This window comes from Anopheles bellator, chromosome 1 (assembly GCF_943735745.2).
Source record: "Anopheles bellator chromosome 1, idAnoBellAS_SP24_06.2, whole genome shotgun sequence".
Lineage (NCBI taxonomy): Eukaryota > Metazoa > Arthropoda > Insecta > Diptera > Culicidae > Anopheles > Anopheles bellator.
In genome coordinates this window covers 36,598,522-36,622,972 of record NC_071285.1, presented here as the reverse complement: position 1 = coordinate 36,622,972, position 24,451 = coordinate 36,598,522, and positions in this window count along the sequence as shown.

The following is a 24,451-nucleotide window of genomic DNA, read 5'->3' as shown; positions in this document are numbered from 1 at the left end:
CGCCCGGTAGTATAACATTTTTATACAATCTACACCAGTGAAATAGGCTCATATACTTATTGTTACTTTATTTTCCAACAAAACACGATTAGATTCGGTTCACGCTGCAAGCATCGCAAATCTATGCTCCATCAGCAAAAGGGTGCTTAACCGACAATTCATCATACAATGTGCGGATAATTTGCGCGTCTGACACGTGCTGAAGATAGCCGAAGCTTTATTCCATCTTCAACTCCATTCATCTCCACTAGCGCGCGCCTCATTGATTAATGGAGTGTTGGGCGATTCTTCTGGGACAAGAGTTAATAAATGATTATAGAGCATGGGGAAACTTTGCTTTTCGCTGGTCGCTGCGGGCGAGTGGCGAAGGATGGAGCGTTTGATAAATGTTGCAAAGTCTCGATTGAGCACTTAAAACTCCCGACCGGTAACACGTTTAATACCACCGCTGGTGCGCGCATGCACCAGACACCACCGCAATGATGAATTATGTTTTAAAATGTTTCATTATTTATCGTACCACCAGACCAGACCATCAATTGCAACTTATTCCCACCATTTTTGCCACTTTTTATCCTATTTTCCCTATGTTGAAGATGTTTTGAAGACTTCCTTTTCTCGAGCACACATTTCTGACGCGGAGACATTTTCTAATGCCACAGTGGTAGGCAGTTGATCCTTTGAGACTATTTAAGTGTGTGAAGTTGTTAATGAATAGTTCGGTGTTCGTGGTCGAAATAGGACCAAATATGATAATACACGCTTTATCAATTCACGTGATAAAATTATGCAAACCGAGGTACACTTGTTTTATTACAATTAAAGGAAAAACTTACTAGATAGGCTAAGCGACGAATTCTATTTTTTTTTCAAAATTCCGCTACTTACCTGGAAAGAAAAGTAAAATATATGCAAGATTAAAATACAATACAGTAGCGTCGCCAATTGAATGTTATCACAACATTTCTAGAGTTGATTTATAAAAATTCCTTTAGAAGATGATATTACTTGCTGGTATTTCTTTAATTATATTAGCGTATTAGTCTCACTACATTCGGTTCACTTAATTGGATTTAGAGAATGACAGTTCCCTTTTCCATGTGCTATTTAAAATAGAACCCAAGATGGCTATTATCAATGCCGTTGCAACATGAGGATTCCAATATCCTTTGAAGTATTGAATAAGTGGACCCCTGAAAGGGGTCAAGCTATACAACATTTACCTACTACCAGCCTTCGCAAGCAAATCGCTTCGCTTTGTTGAGATGTACTGCTCCTAGGACTCAGACTGTGTATTGATTATGTCTTTTTTGGTCGCATGAAGCATCAGCTTGAAACCAACTCAACGTTGGGCACAACCTTCGAGTGCTATTTCCATGCAAACGCAGCAACGTGCCCGCAATCATCAAGAATCGCAGTGACTTCACAGCTTGCATCTAATCGAACCCATGATACGGCGGCCATCCCCAAGCGCATTAATCTTAATTAGTATGCATAGATGCTGTTAAGGTTCCCGGGGCCCTTCAATGGCATCTTTCGTTCGCTCGCACAGTGTCACCCCAGCCGGGGCGACCCACTGGCCGTGGGTTGAAGCTGTTCAATCAATCCATCTGGAACGTCATCGGACTGTTGATCATCACCAGAAAGTAGTGCCCGTAGTTCATCGCTTCGTGCATCGCATTTCTGGGTGGCAAAGTGGAAGTGGCTTCATCGACCGTCCGCAAGGCGCATTCCATGCACCATTGACTTCCCATCACACTGACTGACCGACTTCATCAGCAAACTAATTTGTTTTCATTCCCCGCCGGACGGGCCACCGGGACCTTGCCTGGACAATGGCTTGAATGGCCGCTGGCTACAGCCGCCGTGTCTAGCTATCGATCTCGGTTGCAGTCTTGCGGTGCAGTTCGGGTGGCATCTTTTATGCGCTCATCGCTTTTGATGGCGACCGCACACGCGCCCTGGCCTTGGGGAGATGCTGGTGGCAGAATTAGCATCTCGACTACCACCCCCCAGCGGGTGGCCTAATTTTCATGCAAACACAATCCACCGCGGGCAGCAGTGGAAACCCTCGAAAGGGGAGGCCGATTCAAATCAGCTGGCTGCAGCGTCCGATTGACGCTGATGATGATGATGGCCGCGTTGCGCATGCAATAATCAGAAATATCCTGGCCCCGGGTGAAACGGGCTCACCACCGGCCGGCCTTTCTCCAATTACACCTGCACCGGGACTAATGAAGCCATGTTTGTTCGGGTTAGTGGTTCTATTTTTCGAAACTCGCAACGAGAGCCCAATGCATAACCGAGCATAATTCCGAGAATAAATAATTCAGCCCACCTGCAGCGTTCGGATCCGATCGATAGCCGCTGCTTTAATTCGAACGCAATTCAATCGGGGAACCAATTGGGGCGAAACAGAACGTTTAAAGCCAAAAGAGCGCAAATAAACGAAACGCTTATTTAGAAGCACTTAAATTAAACGCTTATCCTTCGTCGGTCGTCGTCGGTCGAGCCGTGCGATTTATTAATTAAATAATGCGTTTTGTTTTAACGGTAACCAATCAGAATAAACTTTACAGGAGATTACGAACTGGGAGTGGATTCGTTCAAGTGCCGGCCGTGGGGTGGAAAAATATGCTGTCAACCACTGGCAGCCTCGTAATGGCGGTTGTCACTTCCAAAGCCGCTCGCGCTCGCCCCAGTAAGCTCCGGCAGTGGCATTTGCAAAAGTGATGATTAATTGTTTTTCGGTGAAACAATTGCCTTGTTTCTGTGTTTTCCTGGCCCGTCCTTCCGCCGGTGGCCACCCGCACCCAAGCGGTGCCCAAGCGGTCTATTGTTTCAAGTGCTCCGCGAGAAAAGTTTCTTCGAAAGCAATAATACTGACATGGCAGGTATTACGGGAATGATGAATATTTCTTTCAAACAAATTACTCAAAATCTGCAAAAGTGCCAGAGCCGACCGGCAGGCAGTGTGGATTCCCCCGCGGCGGCGGGCTTACTTCTTTCCACTGCCGCTTTACCCGCCGAAATCCATTCCGTTGTGTTGTGGTGGAAATTAAATTTATTCACTGCCAAATCATTCGCCGTCCGCCCGGGCCCATCTCGCAGCATTAATCATTGACAACGATGCGAGCAGACGTCGATACGAAGCGAAGGGTGGCTTTCCCTCTGGCCGTGATTCACGGCCGCACGGAAAGACTGGCGAAGTACAGCAAATCAGTTAACTCGGAGCGTCGGAATGACAAACGGCAGTCAGATATTTCATCTCGTGGCCCCGAGTGCCAGAGGCACTCGGAAGTCGCCGCAAATCCTCCGGAGCGTTGAGTCGTTGAGTGAAAACTGCTTCCCCAGGAGATTGGGAGAGCCCTCGGCTGGAGGCCCACAGCCGCCCACAACAAGACACACAGCTGACAGCGCAAACGGAAGGCAAACGATTTGTCAAAATATCAAACGATTTTCGATTCTCACAAAACACACGCAGAGAATTCGGGAAAAAGTGCGATCAGCAGCTACTGATAAAGGTGAGGTGATAAATAGTGCCTTTGAACCATATGCAACTCTCAACAATGATGTCTCTGTTGTGGAGGATAAACCGAGTGGAGGAGATTTTGAGAGCCCATTTCTGAACGTCTTATCCATTGGTGGTTCGAAACCAAACCAATCGTGGGCCAATCCCCCGACACGGAGCGAAGCAAAAGTTCATTTCGATTTCCTTTTCGATTCACTCACTCACACCTCGCTGCCTCGCTCGCCCAGGTTGATTAATTGTGCCACGAATCGTACGAACTTCCGGGCAACATTAGGCGCTGCTATCCGTTCATCGGATCCATCAACACCGGATCCATTTTATTTACACCGTGTCCGTTGCCAACACAGACCGTATTCGAGCTCGAGATTTTCAAAATGGCAAAAAATATGGTTCCTTAACTCGATTCTCTGGCTCGCTCATTGGCGAAAGATGTTCGTAATTGGATTATGTCTCTCACGCCCTGGACCTACTATTGTTTTGCAGTCGAACCCGGATGATGAGGCCGGTAAAGGCCTGGCTCTCCCCATCGCAAAACCTGGAGTCGACTGGAGACGCCTCAGATGCTGTGAGCCACCCGAAAAGTTTCCGAACAATAAGCTGGGCCTTGCAAACGGGCAAAATGTGCATTTCATGTTCCCTACTCTGGCCAAAGGATCACACAAACGTCGTACACCTGAGACGGCGGATAATTAAATGGAGCGAAGCCCTGCTAAACACTCACGTCGCGAGCCTGCCGCATCCTATCAACGTGTCTTCGTGCTCTTCGTGACACGGAACCAAGAAGCATCCGGGTGTCGAGCATTGACAGAGGCTCGCTCCTTCCCGAGCGGCATCAACGGCAACTCCCTGGAGCACAAGAAAAAAAAACCTAGACCAGACCAAGCCGCACGCATGGCCCACACCGAGAATGACTGACGAAAAATTATCAACCTTCATTTCGGGAGCGGTGGCCCGCACTTAACCCAATGGAACTTCTCCCAGGGGTCCCCACGTTGACGTCTTTGCCCTTGCCGTCGCCGCCACCGCCGAAGAAATTAATTAACGGGATTAGCGGGAGCCACCGGGAGCAGGGTGGTACCGGAAACGCCACATTAGGATCACGTGCGTTATGCCGGTTAGCCTGGCGAGGCATCGCCCGTGGCACAACATTCGTTCCGCGAACTTGATCCGGAGCGTACGGCAAAGGATCGGGGATGCGGAAGCTCCCGTTTCCCGGAAGCGGAACTCTGCGCCCGTGTTGGGTGTTTCATTCTTTTTGCAGAGCAAAATACTGCCTAGCTGATATTCCTTCTAAAACGTGTTTCCAAAATAAGAGAAAACTGTGGAATATTCGGGGAAAAATCGGTATACGGATCATTCGAAGAGTGTTGGAGCTTCGCCCAAAAAAAAAACCGGAAACGGGAAACGAGATGGAATATTAATTTGATCAAACTTGCCAGGTTCAAATTCCAATTTCATGCCCCCGTGGTGGTCCTTCGAAGAAGCTCCAACGCGTAACCCCGGGCGGGATGCTTTTAGAACCGAGAGAAACAATCATCTCACCATCCACTTTTCATCGTAACGTGACACCAACATTTTCCATATTTTTTCCCTTCCCAAGAAACATTCCCCGAAAGGGTTGAGCGAAAAGTGGAAGAGGGGAAAACCAAAATAGACCGGTCCTGGCTACGCAAGGACGACGCCATGTTGGATGACAAGCTGCTGGCGGCCGTGCGTCGATGCGTGAAACTGAGCGCACAGGATCCACATCCACCGGTTGCCTTCCGGCGCCAAAACCATTGACGCACAGCATATCGCGGAGATACTTTTTAATCAAGCGAAAGATAGGATCGCCGACACGAGACGGAGGAATCGACAAATGTAACAAGTTGAGCGGTTGTTGTCGCAAGCGCGGAAACGGGAGTTTATTTTGCCGCCGGAAACTGGCAAGGGCAAGGCTGCGGCGCTTTCTCGGCCCTTCAAAGAACTCGCCGAAGTTCTCTGCCGTCTCAACATCCTACGTGTCGGAAAGCAAGGCCGCCGGCGTACAGGGTACGCAAATGTGCCCAAATCGCGCGAACCCCGGAGCGACATGAAACAGAAAACTTCATTGAGTTGAGTTTTGGTTGAGCAAAACATGGGAAGTGTTACATTTGGCGCCTCAACTCGGGTAACTCGGGCTAGTGGTAAAAATTAGCGCATTTAATTGATACAAACCGTATATGTATTTACAATCTTTGTACACTTAAAACCATTTCTGATGTTGTTTAGAACCTAATTCTTATGACTGAATGAAGCTTGATTATCGAAGAGAATTATTTTCGCTCCATTAACATTGATTTCATAGTATGAAAAAATGCCCTACATACCACCTAAGAGCACTCCGTTTAATCCGAATTGGCATTACATTACCGGAACGCATTTCGTCAGTAGATCACTTGTTCTGGTTTCAAGCGTTACCAACAGTACCTCAACTTAACTGAAACATATTTAAGTTGCAGCATACAGCAGAAATATATAATTGATTAGTATGAAAACTTGGGTTAGAGATCCGAAAAAGAATGTTTCAATTTTTTTTCTTATAAATAGGGCCCAGTGCGTTCCCAAGATTAAAGTAACAAAATGTTTCTTCCTGGAGGAAAGCAAACCGGCACAAACAATCAAACCAATTATTTACGAATACTTCGGACAGAGATACTAATACAACTTTGGAGATGACTGAAGATAGTTCGTATCAATATTATTCAAATTCAATCAGAAAATAATGTTGGAGAGTGTGTCAGAAAGAGTTGCTGTCGTGAAGAGACTTCTCCTACGTTCTCTTCTGCAGTAGAAAAGTTTTGTAAAGCACACGCGTCGATCGAGTTACGCCGGAGCCATTTTCCATCCATTGACAAAGGATAGATTTGAAGGTTGCACCCTCCTTAAATTTCAGTGGGCGAGCTGGAAGAAACTGTTTGACTTTTACGGACTAATATGAGTGTAAACTTTCCACTAACCGGCACTTTACCGACTGTAGACACGGCGCGGTAATAGATAAGTGAACTGACTCCCTTTCGTTTCATTTAAAGTACAGCTTTCATCAAATAATTCATCAGAAGCACATCGATGATTCTTGACTGGTGAAAGCTTACAGGAACCTGTGTCGGAAAATGTGAGCTTCTTCACTCGCTTATCGGCGTCGCCACAGAGGCACTCGTCGCAATTAGACAATGGATGTTCCACCCGAGCGTTGCCATTCCTGCCGAAAATCCATTAAGCTTCACAGTAACGAGACGCTAGCTGTTGCCCTTGCTGCTTACGAAACTTTCGGTTCCCGTCTTACCTTTTACCAACCCGCACGGGAACAACTTCCTTGCGGCGCAGGAATCAATATCGACCACCGGTGGCTTCGGACCACTTGGAGGGTGTTTGGTTCTGCGTCGTGAGACGGCAACCAACGACACAGAGAGAGCAACTTTTCCGGAACCGGAAATCTCCCCCCGTCGAGATGTGTGTGCATGTAACGTCACCGCCGGAAGCACAAAAGTCATAAAAGTTTATCCAAAGCCACCGAAGCCCTTTGGAAAGCCTTTCGTTCGCCTTTTTTGTTTCCTGTGCCGAGCAAAAGTCGAGCCCACTGGCAGGCGTCGTCGGCACTAAAACGCGATTGCAATTATGAAAAGTAATTCATATCCGACGCGCTTTTCTCGGCGCTCCACGAAGAAGTCGGTGCGGTGTGCCGGTGGCAATTATAGCAGCATGTGGCCACAAAACAGAAACTCAAGATGGAGCCACAAGAGGGAACGGTGCGGTCTCGGGCTAAAAGCTGACGAGGGGAAAAAAAACCCTAACCTGATGAGCAACAAAATGTATTCGGGCACCAGCGAACTTGGTCCGGTGTCAAGGTTTCGCGCTGTTGACGTGACATTCAACAGATGAAATGCCATCGAGGCCATCGAGTGGGTAAACGGTGATGGCACCGAAATGGTTCGCTGAGCACCGAGAAGCTGCTTTTGAGATGGTTTCCGCGAAACCGGTTGGGCTCCCCGGGCCCGGAAGTGGCATCGGGTAGCCTGGAGGGCATTTTGCTGCCGGTGGAAAAACCGAACTCCTTTCTCATTCTTCACATTCCGGACGCAAAACTCATTGGTTATTCATGCCGGCTCGTGGAAGATTTCATTCGAAACCGAGCCATTGTCGCTGATTACGTCGATTTCTACGCAAACACAGCGCTCCGCTGCGGACCTCCGCAGGCTTTACGACAAGTTTTTGCGACGAACTTGACCAACTTGACCGGCATGCCGTTGGCTTTCTTTTATATGCTTCCAGGCTGGCGAACTTTCTCCGTTTTTCCGCCTCTATCGATTTTGGCAAGTGAAGGACGAAAAATCTGCTTAATAAACGCTTATGGCGCAAAGGATGGTACGCAAAGCAGTGGCGTGGAGTCGTCGCAGCGGACCGCACCGACCTGTGGAGCCCTTGTTTTTGCCTGCTCGACGTCAGCGACGACGACAGGACACCTCCATTTCAGCCCTCGGCTTTCGGCGCTTCGGCGGCCGAAGAAACACAAAGACAAGACATCGGTAACATCAAAGTCGAATTTTCAATTCACTCCCTTGTCACTGTCTTCGGGACGAGCTGGCTTCAGGGACGAAAAAAAAACACGCGGAAGAGTTTGATGGAAAATATAAAGAAAAGGCACTGCTTGGGAAATCCTGCAGCGTTTTTCGCCTTTTCTTTGTTGCGACACAAAGTTGAGTGAATAAAATTATGATGCGCCATCATCCCGCGCGAGTCCCTTTTATCTTCCTTTCGGACGGGCCGGAAAACTCGGCGTAAGACTCGGCGAGCCACTGGACCCCGGAAATGCGGGTGACAAAACAGTACGTCGAAAAAAAGCGGAAGTGTTTCACAAATGAACGATGATCAACATCTGCCTGCCGTCGCAGCATGGCGCATGGCGGTGCTCCTGTTCAACGGCAGGTCGAAAACATGAAAAGCGGCCTTTTCGGACACGGCCAGCACGGGGTGTGTAGTAAAATGTCGACGCGTGGCAAACATCACGTCCGCAGCACCGGGAAAGGTTAACATCTTTTCTTAGAGGAGTCTGTTGTGTGTACTGGAACTGGAACGCCCCGCAATGTTGATCTTGTACTTCATCGCCACACGTTTATAGTGGCACACGACACAGAAAAAGGCAGTCGAACGAGGAAAAGCGCAATTGAGGACACTGCCAGACATTTTTCGTACCATTCTGTGTGAATGCTTTACTGCTGTCCTTATTCAAAACACTCGGCTCTGTTTGCTGTATGTTTCACTTTGAGTTAAAAGTGAAACAGTATTCCTTGTTCCTTTACTTTACTTATTTGTTAATATATTTATTTTTTTATGTGTTCATTTTTTTGTAATTCATTTATTTATTTTACAGCGGAAATACCATGTTTTTACAGTTATGGGATAGAATCAATAACTGAGATTATTGCACACGTGAGTTACGTATCCTTTTCCCAAACAGTAGAGCTAATTTTAATTTATTCAAAGCAAGGATCATCGTTTTCTCCCCGGAATATGAGCCTTATGCTCGTTATGTCCGATATTGGCAATGATTGAGCTCGATGTTGACCCTTATTATGTTATGTTTTGTTTCTGCTAGAGTTGTAGATTGTAGGGATGGCTAGAATGACGTCGGCAAGCTTTATCCTACCATTTTCTAAACGCCCGGAGGACGAATTGCCAACGAACCAGACACTGTGAGCTCTGTTCCAACGAAGCTAGCGCATTGTTTCATGAATCACACTGCTCTATGCTCATTATTCATTCAACTTTATCCATCTCATGGGCCAGAGATCCGAGCGGACGCATGTATGTTATGTACTGCAGCCGTAACAACTAAAGTGGATAAATTAAACGATCCACAGTTCCGCTTGAAGGAAACACAAACGGCTTGACTATTATGGTGTACCCATTCGGTTAACAATGCCATCCTTGTGATAATTGGTCCGAAATGCAAAACCTTTTCACCCACCCACTAGCTGCGCATGAAGTCTCAGCCCGCACTCGACGGACTAGAACCTGTCTGACAACTCCGAGAAGACAGTGTACCGACCGAGTGAAAAATCCCTCAAGCCCGAGCACATCAGGGCGGCTCGATGCTGATCCTGCTGAATAAATGAATGCAGCTGGTTTCTGAAAATCCGTGTTCCGTGCTCTTTGTTTGCGTTTTTCCTGATTCCACTACGGGTCCGGACCACCTGGCCACGATTCCACCCGTCTCTGTTGATTTGAAACTTTGTCCCATTCGAACGGGAAATCCGCAGCTCGGTCAAGCATAGTACGCTCACCGTAACTGTAACATACGCTGAATAAATTCGCAAAAATTCTCTCCTTTTCCCGTACATTCTTACTGTTCAGAGAGTCTGTTGGACCTTTGAGGTCACACCGCTCAAATGATGTTTGATACAATTAATCGTACAGTTGAATGAGCTTACTGGAGCCTTCTTCTATCATGATACGACCTTTAAAGCCTACGCGCATCCTCCGGGCATTGATGATGAATGGCCTACGAGCGTGGGATTAAAATGGCGCGCAAACCATCATCACCCCGAACGCTGGGGTTGTCTTCGCTGTGCCATTTCCGCCGGAAGGAAGCGATTGCACGTAGCCGAAGGCGCTCAACACAAGGGGATTACCCATAATGAGATTGAGGTTTGCCTTCCGGAAGCCTCAAATGAAGGGCAACAGTATCAGCCTACCGGGAGCGCATGCATGGATTTATGATTCCAGAAACACTGGCGAGATTAAGATCCCTCAAAACCACCGACAGGGAATTTCATGATACGGATACGGAGCATTACGGATACGAAGCGCAGCGTGTTATGATTGAAAACTTCTTGAGCCCTTGCGATTAAGATGCAACAATCATGGGTGTTAATTTCAGGTGGCTCATGCTGAGCCGTAGCTCAGCACGTCAGGCGTCTCCTGTGAGCCAGACTCTATCATCGATCACTTCTGTGGACCTTCGGCTGGTTCAATAATGGAACGAGTGACTTTGTGAACTTTATCACGAAACCATCAAAATCCACATGATGCATCTTCCTTGGCAGAGAGGGATTACGGATACAACAACTATCTGAATTATAAATACGTCCCAGTATTCTAAGATTTTCTAAGATTTATTCTAAGATATTCTATAGATTTGAAAAAATTATCCAAATTGTTTGGATGTTTTTATTTACTGAGCGTTATTAGTCCGAAACACGTTGGCTACACAGCCTTCTCCAGTAAAGACAAGTTAAGTCGAATCCGTTAAGGGACCAAATAAACTGTTGAGTACAACCATAGCACAATGGCAACCTCATTCGGAATGTTGTATAAGCGATGGACTCCATGGTTAAAACCAACAACAGCAGTCACTTCACTCAACATTATTGTAGACACATTGTGGGCTACATGTAGAGCTACATGTTAGCCTTAGGTTTATTGTTAAGCTTAGAAGTCAAGCATTATTTGAATGTCGTCTTAAGCAATCTGGCCCTTCTTTTGCGCATTCAGCAAAACATTGGATTAAGATGTGATCGGGATGGCCCACATAAAATGTTGTTCGTCTAACAGTCCACTGCTCTGAACGATTGGCCCTTTATAGCAACTTCACATCGTCAATAGTTAATGAGTTACCAGAATGATTACCGATTCTGAAGGATATTTTATACTCAAAAGGCCCCCCGAGGCTGGTAAACATATCGTTATGATTGAACCGCCGTCTCAGCTGCACATACTTATCGGAATGGAATATTAACGGAATGTCAACAATCAAAGTTAACGTAAATTCGGAATGTTAACGTTCGAACACGATCCAATGCATTACGGTACGCGTATCGTGAACGTTACCAATAAAAACACTGAAGTAATTGCGTGCTTTGATTGAAATTATTCTGAATTCAAACTTTGCAATACGATACGATGAGCGAAAATGCCGCTCCACTATCCACTATTGATTTTGTTGAAAAGTTCGGTAAAGTATCGGTAGCCGGTGCCAAACAAGGCTAAGTTGTTCCGCGACTCTTTTGGGCCACCTGCTCGAGTGGGGCTTTGGTTGGAGAATTATTAAAACTTTTCTCATTAACACGCAACACGCTGCAACGACGTCTTCACCGGAATGCAGCGACCAACCAACAGGATCCGCACACCAGTACATGGGATGAGGTCACAAACGCAATTTGCTATTAATTTTCCATCGATTGGCATTGCAAAACAATTGACTTCACCACCCTCGGTGACCCACCCTCGGTACCACCAGCGACCGCACGGGGCTATCGATGGCATTTTCACTTATGTAGCATGTTTTGGCTGGTGATGTTTCGCTGGCCAGCCGGGAGGAAGCAAACGAGTGAACATAATATTTTAGCAATCGGCACAACTTTTCCTTCCAGAGCAACCAACTTTTACCTTTGCCAAGTGCTCATCCCCCGTTTGCCCTGGCACCAGTCCCACCACAAACCGAAAGTTTATGAAATTCTTTCTCGATGCGCACATCGTTCGCTGGCGTTCGAATTCGCTTGCCAGAGACCGCAGCCACTACCAGCCCCAATTTCTTGCTCCAGAAGAAAGAAACCATCATTGGAACGGCATTCCTTCGGTGCAGAGCGGGCCGTGGCTTACCCGAAGCTCGAAACAACAACGCGCGCCACACACCACAAGGCCACACGGGAAGGACCCTCCGCAAACGTTGGTGGCCGCAAGGAACCGCACGATGCACAACACTCACCAACGGTTGTGTTTTATTTGTGCTCATACTTTTGTCGATTTTCTTCGATTGGAGCAAAACTATCGTTCAAGTTGTCGGTTGGTCGGTGGGCTTCGCAAACCCAGGACCCCCAAAAGGCCCGTCGGCCCGGAAATGCCCTGCCGGCGCTTCCGTGAAGTACTGAGAAAGTTGTCGGGGTGGTGGGGGTTGTGGGGCAGAAACGGGCAGATACCTCGAACAAATTACGTGCAATTCAGGCGGATCCGGAACCGACCCGACCCCGAAAAGATGGGGTTGTCACTTGGATGCCACGTGCAGATTTGCTGACTTTCGGTTCACCGGTGCCGGGAAACTGGGTCCAGGGACGAAGCCGAAGCCAGATCCGGCGAATGAAATCGATTCTTCCGGAATCGGGGGGTTGAGACACACACTCACGAAAATGCCAATAACTTCTGCGATCAGTCCCGGACAATGGTTGGCCACGAAAGTTACCGTCGGTATTCCGTTACGAAACCCACAAAGAAGAGTGAGCTCGGTGTCTCTAGGGTCTGTGAGTTCACCGGGAAAACTAATCCACCTTTTTCTTTAAACTATTCTCGAATGGAAAGGAAGATTGTAATAATTTATAAGAGCTCCAATAAATATTTTTATGTACGAATTGATTTACGAAGGACTCCAATGCGTCGTGATCTCCGAACGACAACGCTGCTGACCGAAAACCACATTTTTATCCATTCGACCCCTAAAAAGAACCAAAGTGGAGCGAAAGTACCATCACTAAAACTCGGTCCAATGCCCTCCACAGCTGGAGCCCCCCCTCAAGTTCAACACCACGCTGCGGTTTAACTAAACCACCGACACCCGCGACAGCCGAAATCGAATTTTCCCGTTTTCCATCCTTCGTCATCCATCGAGACGGCCGGAAAATGCTACAGGCACAGCGTAGCGGCTTAAGAAAATCATTAGAACACGCTCCTCATCAAAGTCTCCCTCCCGGACGCTGCCAGTCCCCGAAGAAAACCACGACCTCGGAGCCGGGCCAAATGAAAATCTCTTCGGTTTCCATTGAGGTGGTGCCTCCAAAAACCAACTTCGTTCCCAATCCGCGTTAGAAACAGACCGGGCCCGGTGCAAAGGCTCACCACAAGCAAGGTGCCAGCCGTCGCGACTGTGTCGTGCCCGGGTGACATTCGCAAACCCCCAACCGAAGACCCCAAACAACAACCGGCACCGTGGGAAGTCACGGGAAATTTTAGTTATTAAATTTAATGGTATTTTATAACCCGCGCCGCCGGTAAGATTAAATCACGTACCACGAGTATTTCTCCGGAACCGCGGGACTCGGGGATCGGGTTCAGCCTTTATGGAGCTTAAACGGGACGGGAAAACTACGTGGTTCCATCTCGATAAACACGAACCGCCACCGCGACCACCGCCGAGCCGAATCAGCCGACGACCTGCCGGTGGCAAAAAGGGTTGCCGAAGAGCACAACCCAAACCCGATGGGAGTTGGAGCTGATCTGCGAAAAAGCACAACTCATCCCGATGCAAAACGCGGGCCCGACGCGGGTTGTGGGAATGTAATAAATTTACCAACTTTCCGTGACAATCGCCCTGTTTTCGCGCGCTCCCCAAGGAGCGCTACCCATCGGGTCACGACGGGACTACGGTGTGGAATGCTCGACTCCACCTCGCTGGCAATCCCGAATCCCGGAAGCCGGAAAAACGCTCCGTGACCACGTGAAGCACGTGCCAAAGCTTAACCTCTACACCGTCGTCATTACGGCCACGGTGATGCTGGATGCTCGAAGGTGGTTGGCACTGGCTGCCACAAAGTTTGTATCTTTGGCGTTGTACCTTGATTCAGCCCGAAACATTTCCAATCCTGTCTCGGTCTCGGTTGGTCGGTCGGTCACGGAATGCGATAAGATTTTGCATGGAAAAACCAATCACACACGCCCACAGACCCAAGTCCCTCCGCAGGTAATCATTGGTTGTCGAAGCGAAGGCAGAAAATCGGGAGCCCCAACCGGAGCACGAGGACGAAAAAGGGCACGGCACCGATAAACAGACGGCTCAATCCTGCCAATTAGGAGTCAGGGTTCGTTTTTTTTGTAGGGCGACCAACACACCTTGTGTGTAGACAACGTAGGGATACTCTGGCGTCTGTGACACACCAACATTAGGTAACCTTGCCGCCCGTGAAATGGGTTCGTGGCATGACACCGAGGGAGCGAGCGAGCAGCAAAAATTAATCTTATAATTGGTGCCCTTAGGGTAGAGGATTAGGCGCCGGGTTTCGGAGACTTTCTCGTGCTCATCGACTGTTCTTGGAAGATATTCCGATATTACTTTTAATTATGCTAAGCCCCGACACACCGATTCTATCAAGGACAGTTTCGGCCGATCCATTGCAATCTATTATAGAAATTGATGACAGAGTTGCGGAAGTTTCGTAAAACGTTGAACAAATGCTTGTCTCCATGTTAAGTACGGGACAAGCTACTAACGGAACTCTGAAACTTTATATCGTTCTAATTATCTAGCTTCTACGCATGGAAAACTTGGTCCAATAATCGAGAATATGTCACTGAAGTAACTCGTACTTTGCCAATGACTTCAGCTGTGGTTTTATCACTACTGTTCAGATTACCTCATACATACGTTCATTATTTTTAATTTGACTCGAATTGGGCCATTGAATTGAATGAACCTAATTGAAACGGTTTCAATAAAATTCCGGGAACACATAAGCCGGTCACAAACATCGAACCGTCGATGTTTTCATCGAATTGGTTGAACCGTCTCTAGGGAAACCCGGAAAACGGGTTTCCATTCGGTAAACATAATCCGTCTCCAGGTGTATCTAGCGTTCCTGTGTTTCGTTTTGCAAATCTTTGCTTCTCAGAAAAACCAACCCGTCCCGTCCGGAGACGGGCTTAATTCCCTAGGATGCCACGGGATGACAAAGGTAACGTACCGCTTTCGCCGGAACGCAAAACTTCCAATAAATCTTTCGATAAATTAAAACGTTTCCATTGCCTTCCGTTGGTTGGCGGTAGCTACCTGCTGTTCGTAATGTGACATCAACCAAACAGTTAAACCGTTTCCGGTGTTCAGCGCTAAAAGCAATAGCCTGCCATCGAACCCGAACCGACCCCACTGCAACCAACGCTTCCGCTGGCGAGCGCTGCACCAAACTTCCGGCGAAAAGTGCGACTCGGAAACCTTCCCAGGCGCCAGCTTCCGGTTCGAGGGGTTTTTACACCACGAGATCGAGGCGAGCCTCCAAGAAGTCCAAGCTCTGAGCACGCCGGGCTGATTGTTTCCCAAGGAAAAACCGGGTTTTCCCATTATTCACCACAAGCACACTTACTCGCCCAGCACTCGGTTGCTGGACGCGTCGTGCCATAAATTTAAAATCTACTCCTAGTCCCGGGGCCATCCTTTCTCGCTCCGTGTCTCACGAAACCGGACGCCCAACAGCTTTCGCAGCACTCGGCGCACCTGAACTCGGGGATGCAGCACTCCACGGCCCCAAGCCAAGAACGGTGATGTCTTTTCAACCCACCCGCCGGTACCTTCATCGCAGGCTACAAATGATTATTCGCCACGCCAAGACACTACGCTGTAAAATACCCGCCAACACGTGTTGTTTGGTTTGCCAGATTGCAACGGTGTGGGGTGTGGTTGGCTCCAACGTCTTGGTGCAGCAGCAGCATTCGCCAGACAGGGAGGAAATAAATTGAGGTTTCATTACGCTTGACTCGTCAGACGGGACGGCTAAGAACGGAGAGTGTACAGTGGGTTCAACACCCGAACAGCATGGCATTTAAGTGCAAAACTGTGTTCCTAAAATATGGTAGCTTCCGATGGTGCTATCAGTTTAATCTAGATAATTTTAAAATGCATCAAGAACGTGAGAAATGTGTTAAATCGATTGAAGCTGGTTATCCTTAACGTTGAGGAAGAACTTTGGAGCCTTCTGGTGAAATGCCATTGTTAAATCTGTCTCCTGCGTTCTAGCGTCAAAGCATCAAAAGCGCCTGAAGGTATGCAATTAAAATAAATAGTTACCGTGCCTCATCCGTTATGCTCTCCCGTTACCTTTGGCGAGAAAATTCACAACGCGACAGACAGAACAATTTCCATTTTGTCAGCTTCGAAGCGTTCCGTGAAGATATGCTCAAAACTGTGCGAATGCAAAAACGAACCGACAGCCAATGTTGAATGGAAAGAAAACATACACATTTCACAGAATATCACCGTGGGACGATGAGTTGGTACTGGGTTTCGGCGAAACAAAATAAAAATTATCTGCGCTCCCAAAGCAAAAGATGCGACTGCGGGTCCAGGTGACTAGGGCTCCGGATGAAACGCGGCAGCGACAACAGAGGCGAGTCCTCGACCAAAGCCGATGGCTTCTTCATATTTTCTGCCTCTCACGATTGCCGGTGACTTTCTGCGGCAACAACAAGGCAAACATCCAACAAATGCCATCCAAATACGCTTAGGAAAGTCATCGAAACATAGCGCAACAAGCACGGCGAAGCATGGAAGAATCGGTTCTCTTTTTTCTCTTGCAACCATTTTTGCACACGAAACGTGTGTTTGTGAATTCCGTCGGCTTTGATTGTTTTCCATTCTGTCCATGCTACTTGGAAGGTTACGAAAGCGTTACACAGCAAAAACCCTGGCCGTAGGCATTTGATTACTCAACAGTTTCGAGTTTTCTGGGGTCACCCTGCCCGAGACATATTCCAAATAGTAACTGCTACTACTAAACTTTTGGTTTTGATTCAGCCCCAAATTTCGGTTAACACAGAAACAACGGAACGGTACGACAGGAATTCCACATCCTGTGCCGAACTGGCGAAAACCATAAAAAACTATTCAAAGTTTAAATGAATTCTTCGCATTAAATCACGGCAATGGGACGGTACCATCGGTCGTTGTTTTAATTACGTCGAGCTGCGGTATCAAACGTTTCCATCATTTGTCCCCTGAACCCCGTTTTCTGTTCTTCCCATCACCGATCGATCCTCCTGCCGAGTTCTCGTTTGTTTCTGTAAAATTATTTACAACTTAGTCAAACCACCACTCCACTACAACTCTTTATTCCATGGCCGGTTCCGAGCAAGAACTAATAGCTGCCGGAGTATTAAGCCAGCCGTTGCGCACAGCAAAGCCACAGCATAGGGTCAGCACTTGCAACCTACGCTTCCACACCGCACCTGTTTGAGCGAGCTTTTTACCAAACAATAATTATAAATGCTGCTACTTCTGCACTCGTCGTCCTGCACGAAAGGATCTCGCCAACCTCGGCCGAGTGGCTTGGGACCCCTTTTTCTTTCTGCTCACATCACAACACCGTCTCCGTGAGTGTGCAGGTTGCCGTTGTAACGGCCACTTGTGTGGGTTGCATGGTATATTGAAACTCACTGAACAGATTTTACTGGCCATTGTGCCGTTGGGCCTGACGTTCTCGACACCTCGACCCTGTGTTTTTTAATCACCATAACAGTAGACCATTCTTCCCGAGAATAACATGAGCAGCTTACTCATACTTTGGTGGTTAACATCCTTTGAAAGAATTAAACCGAGGCAAGTACGGCTCTTTACTGGTGCGCGTAAAATTGTAAATTTAACCGCGCCTGGGGCAATGTTTCGAACAAAAAAAACACCGGGTTCTAGGAAAGAGTAGCGGAAAAAACCTGTCGTCGTGCTTACAAATTGTGCTGCTGGCGCTGCTTCCGGTTTAACGAGCCACCTCGCAAGGAAACGCATTACACGGTTATGACCCAGCCCAGTTCCCTACGAGAAATAATGAGATTTTTTCTTTAACGTGCAGAAGGAAGTTTACTAACGAAAAACCGTTGCAGGAATCGCAGTAGATTGGCAAAATTAACAACTTATATTGAAGCGTGCGAATTTGCTTCCAAATCCACGTTGAAATTAGCAAAACTCCAACACAAAATACCCATCGACGAAATTTTCGCTTCAAACCCGTCTGAAACGACGTCTGAAACGTCTGAAACGTCTGAAAGAAAACGTCTTAACGACTGAAACGAATAGAGCTGATCAAAAGAGCACAAACCGGAACTAAGGAAGGTGCAAAGCAGTGACATAAAAGGTAAATCATTACAATAATGAGCATAAACAGGCACAAAAAATTATATTCATATTTTTGTGCCTGTTCACTTCCGTTTTGCCACTCCGAACCCACAGCATTCCCGACGGGTCCCGCAGGGAATTCCCGTTGAGCGGCTTGGCGCTGTCACTTGCCTTCCGGTTCCCCACAAAAGTACCGCAGAGCGCGGATTGCTCTTAGCTCGAATCCGCTGCCCAACAAAAGCATAAAACAACACTTTGCGCGCACACAGCACTCAACTCGAGCGCGCTGCAGCATAGTCGCATAAGCGGTAACCAAATTTGCTTTGTTAATTTTTCGACCCCTTCAAGGAACCCGCAAGGAACCTCCGCTCCTTCGAGTGTGCATCCGGCGAGAAGCGGAAAATGACGGAGCGCCAAAGCATTCGCCACGGAACGGGCGAATCGTGTGCAAATCGTGACACTTTCTGAAGTGCCCACTGTGCTGGCTTCCGCTCCGGAGACGCACGGCACGGCACAACACGGCTTCAACCGTCGTCCTTTTTACCACCGCGTCGCGTTGATCCTTCTTTTATTTATTTGGTTTTGGCTTTTTCTTCGTTTCGCTGTCACCCGGAAAAAAAGCGCCCGAATTCTGGGACCAACCCCGTACGGTGCCCGGTCACAGGCGGACAGTAAATGAACGTAACGGCGCATAACAAAATGGCGAAAGTACCGCTGTTTTATAACCGCTTCCTTCCGGTTCCCCGTGGCGCAAAGAGAGAGAGAGAGAGGTTTATGTGCATTCCGCACCGGAAGACGCGGTTGTGCGCTGTAAAAATCGTCTTCTTCTCCGGTGGGACGGAGTGATAAAAATGGATGATTTTTTCTCGCCCGCATCTCTTGCCCGTTAGCTTCCGTCGCACATCCGGTCCTGCCGGTGCCGCGCGATGTGCAGTTTTGTTTTACAACCGTCCGTCTCCGGTGAGCCATTTTCGAACCACATTCCGAGAGCTCGTGGGTTTGCCGATGGATACCGTGGACCGAAAGCAATAACCGGAAATGGCCCAACCGGACTCGCCGGTGTCTTATCAATAACGGCTCACGCGCAGTCCTACGGAACGAAGAAAAGGACGCGCTCCCTCTGTCTAGGCTGGAGATGGCCCAACAACTCACCGACAGCCGTAAATGAAAAAAAGTACTCACTTTACAGTATTTAGGGCCACGAAACAATGGAGAGTACACTCGAACAAAAAGCCGGCCTCCTGATCCTGGAGCGCAACAAACACTTTGGCTCGCGGCCATTAAAGCCAATGAAATCTCGCCTCTCGAAAATTCCACTTTATGAACGGTTTCAATGAAGATACAATCGGCCGAACTCGGATACCCATCCGGGGACAAGCCTTTTGTGCCAATCCGAACGAACTCGGAGCGCCTCCACAAACAGCACGTTCGGGGTTCGTTCCGTGATTTACTCGACATGAAAGGGCTCCCGTTTCCGACAACCTTCGAAAGGTTTTTTTTTGTGTGGCTTGCAGTGGCCTTTACAACCGTCCTACCATTAGCGGCACTATTCGTTAAATAAAGAGCGGGCCACGTTTTTCTTTTGGTTCGATGAAAAGTGCCACAAAAACCATCCGCGAACCAGGATGCGCGGACGCGCCACGTGCTTGGCGTGCTGCGTTGAAAGCGTGGCCTCACCTTACCGTGTTGCTTGCTACCTTTTCAATTCACTCTCTCTCCCTCTCTCTCTCTCGTACTTTGCATTCATTATCCTTGCTGGCCTTGCTGGGTTCGATGATAAAAGAATTCTTTGGCGTGGCGCGCACCTTCCACACTGTGGATTATTTTTGCCGCTTTTCATAATTTCTATTTTAGCATAATCCAGCATAATGGCCGGGGGCTTCAGTGCACCCGCACACACGCACTCGTTTCGGTGATGATAATTATGCCTTATTGTGTGTGCGCGCCCGCAGGCTACCGAAGCAGGAATGCTGGCGCACAGTTTAGAGCTAGTGGAGGCGCTAATGAGGGAAAGTATCAGGTAACAAGCCTCGGAGGTCGATCGAAACACCCATGGAAAGCATTCGCGAGCATTTTTTCTTTCCTCAGTGAGGTCGGCGTCTTTAGCGTACCAAAACGAGCCAAACAAATGCGAAAGAAGACTCCTCCCCACGCCCGCCGCCCACGCGTCCCTTTTTTGTCTGACATCGGCAGGAAGCGGGACACCCACCATAACGGCCCAGGTCGCGGCGAAAAGATGGCGAAACACGTTTTCACATTAAAGAACAAAAAAAAGCTGGCATTAATAATGAGCAACAGTGCACTTTCTTTCCGCGACGAAGGATAACCTTTAACCTAAATGTTTTATGCCCACAACCGCGGACACAAAGGCCATCGAGAACGCAAAACGGAGTCCTGTTTCATTCGTTCAGGTTTTTTGTTGTGCGCTACGAACCACTAACAAACTCCTGGGAACCGGGGAAAAAAGCCGGCAACCTGCCGACCTGAAGCAAGAAGGCCGCTTTTGTAATGGTCGTTTTTAGCGCTGACAACGTTGCCGTCTTTACAAACACCCCAGTCTTTGGTTAAAAATAAAATCCTTCCTTGGGAATTCCAGCTCCTTCCTGGCAAAGGGAAGGGCCTTGTTGGGCCCTAGGATTCGTCGAACGCTCGGAAAGCGCACGCGAACGATGGAGACGCCTGGTTGGTCACCGCCATAAATCCCGCCAAATGGAGACGCCTGGTCGGCCACACAACAATAAAAACGGTGGTGGCGAACGTACGCGCCACTCCTTTCCGAAGGTGAGCCTAGCCGAGGCTAGGCTCGGTGTTTCAACGTTACATCTTGATAAGCAGCACCGAGCAGCAGCGTGGTGACGATGAAGACGGGCTACACTGGCAAAGAAAAACCCAAAATTGTTAGCCATTGTCGAGAGTTTCCGGGCGGACAAATGGAGATACCGACGACGACGATGATTATGATGATGATGATGACGACGACGATGATGGCTGCTGTTGAACATTGGTGCCATATTTCGTGCAATTCCCTCGGCAATTGGGTTTTCCCTCCCGAAAGGTGCTCTCGCTAGAGATAGATCATAAATTGAACGACAGACAACGTCACTTCATGGACCCCGAACAACCCACCGGATCCCACGCTTTCCATCCTCGCAGGAGCCTTTCCGATACCTTTTTCTCGCTGTGGGCTGTACATTTTCTGTTTTATTTCCCTCCTACCGATAGAATATTTTCACCGCCGTGCCGTGTGCCGAAGCCGCATCGGGGGGGCCCGCAGGCTGCAGGAATTTTACGTACCGCCGAAAGAAAGGCGGGTGGGAAGAACGGTAAAGTTCGGCAAAAAGGACGCGGCCCGATCGGTGGAAGGAACGATACTTTCAAAGTATCAACTTGATCAATTACCGTAGGACGATGACGACGGCAATGATGCAAATGGAAACCGCCATCGACGAAACCGAACCGACAGCCGGCAGGCACGACCGGCGCATGGCCGGGGACCGGGGGATGCTTTTAAAGCTACTTTTAATGCTGTCCAAAGTTTGCCAACACATAAAACCCCCGCACCCCCCAGAGGTGCACATCTTGAGCAACCATTAAATTATCGGCGTTACAGGCAATTTCCTTCCGAACCGAACCATTTGTTGCGCGCTACGGAGACGTTTGATGACGGGCCGCCCAAAGTCCGGTGGGCAAAAGTTTGGCCCTTATCGGAAGGTGCCCAGTGCCGGCTCACTTGTCCGAAACGAATCTTCGATAATAGACCCGCGGCCGTGACATCAAATACAAACAACGTGAACACTGGGCTTACGCCGAGACGGACAGTCGAGGGCGAAGAGTGTAATTAGGGTTTAGGGATGGAAATTTGATTTTCCCAGAAGGTTTCAAGATGTCTGTGTCAAAACCGACGTTTATGATGACGTACAAAACGTGGCAGAAAAAGTGGATGCCCGTAAAGTACACGCCAACTTGAGTAGCATCCGAAGGACCCGTTCGGAAACTTTCGAAACCATCACGTCAGGAGTCTAAGTGGCAGCAACGAGCTGTTTTCGGAAGGATCGTCGATTGGATCCCGGGGAAATTTGGTTCAAATCCACCGTTTGGGATTTGTCGATAGCGAGCTCCGGGAGCGACGATGAAGAAGTTGATCACCATTGGCGATCAAATGGTGTGGCTGGTAAGCTGGTGAAACCTGATAGCTGCATATGTACATTACCATTTAACAGAACGTTCATCAGTGTCATTTTGCTGCTCATCGACATCCCCTTCGCAATCGACCGTGTGGGATTTGACCGACGGAGACCGGTGAGATGAGCAATATTGGGCAAACGCATAACTACTCCCGATGGTGACGAATAGATCGGGTTGGGTTTTACTCGGGACACACAGGCTCCTTACAGTTCTCCAAAGCAATCCGCTGTCTGGGTCCGCCCTGGGTTCCATCTGCTGGTTCGCGATAACCTCGGGCGATAAGCTAGCGAGAGAAGCAGGAAAAGTACTCTCGCTACTCGAGCAGTGCTGGCTGACTTCGACCACGTTCCCATGCATAAGATATCGGGCTGCGCGCTGTTTGTCCTTGGTTGGTCGGAAAAATTGGCAATTTCGAAACGAAATCCCTGGCACTCGCAGGCATCAAGTGTCTCTCTGAAGAACCGCATTCGGATTGTTTCAATTCTCTCCACGATGGAGTCGCAGCCTCGCTTTTGCGATAAGACGGCCTCGACATCATTTGGTTCGTAATCGCTTGGATTGAGCGCTCCCGTTCCTCCGCGAGCACCGTAAATCCCGAGTCCCAGTGACAGCGACAGGACAACTGTCGCCCGTTTGGTAGCAACCCAACCAAACCTTCGGTCTGACTTTCGTACTTTTCCGACAAAGGTTGGCTTGCCCGAAACCGACAGTCACGAAGAAGGCAAGCCAAACCCAAAAGGGGTGCACTTCGCAGCTAGCCTAAAGCCCCAACGCCGCCCGGACCGGGCACCAAATTAAAGTGAAAGTTAATCAACAGTGAAATTTAATCGCAAACAGCACAACCACTTCCGTTCATCATGCCGACGGTGTCGGCCACCGGTAAGCCGAGGGTGTCGGGGCCGAAGCCGGGGCCGGGATTAGGCTGGCTGTCGGAAATGCGATCCACCCGCACGAATTCCGCACGCCCCTAGCACAAACCAAAACGGATGTAAATAGCAGCAGCTTATAGCGGCCGATCTTTGACCTCGGCCAGAGATTTGGGAGCTTCGGGAGGATTAGGGGCGAAATTTAATTGTTTATCCCCGGCGGAGGCGCTGTCGCCAGCCCTGTTTATCCCGACCCGCTGCCCGTCGTGAGCCTGCGGGACAGGACTACGGCTAATGGATCGTGTAGGGAAAATATTTTCGAAAGACTGTCAAAATGAAGAGTAACCACCATCAACGAGAAGCTACCAGAAACTTCTAGCTCCAAACTTCCCGACCGACCGGCTGGAGTGCCGTGATAGGTAAATTTTTAAAATCCCCACTCCGAAAATAGGAAACCATTCCCCAGCAACTGTTAATCCAATTAAAGTTACTTAAATACTTCAAACAAACACGGTACGCGGCACGGAATCTGGTGGTCCGGTGGTTAGCCCGAGAAATCTTTCGCTCGAGTACTGCTGGCAAAGTGCAGGGATCCCGTAAATGACTTCGACTTGGGGACTGGAAAAACTTACTCGTCCGGTGGCAGCGCTGTGGCAGCGCACGCTACGGCGAAGATGCGATCGATGAGAGCCATTTTTGTGCAGCGGACGTGGACGACACTAATAACACTTAAGCTTAACGCGTGGTGAGATAAGTAAAAAGCTAAACGTCTGGAAAGATCAAGCGATACGTCACTGCACTTTCCTGCTACGAGCCTCGGCACCGGGACATCCCGTGATTGGACTCGGGGCACAAAAAGGAAATTTTGGCGAACGTTAACATGATGGCACGGTATGAACTGGCAGTGGATTCGTTTGCGTCAAGAAGTTCCAGTTGAGTAAAGCCCTCCGGCACATTCATTTGAATTGCAATGGGTCTGTCTTTGGATGTGCGTCGCAAGATTTATTGCTTTAACTACAGTTCCATCGTCAGATTCAGTCAATTACCCAA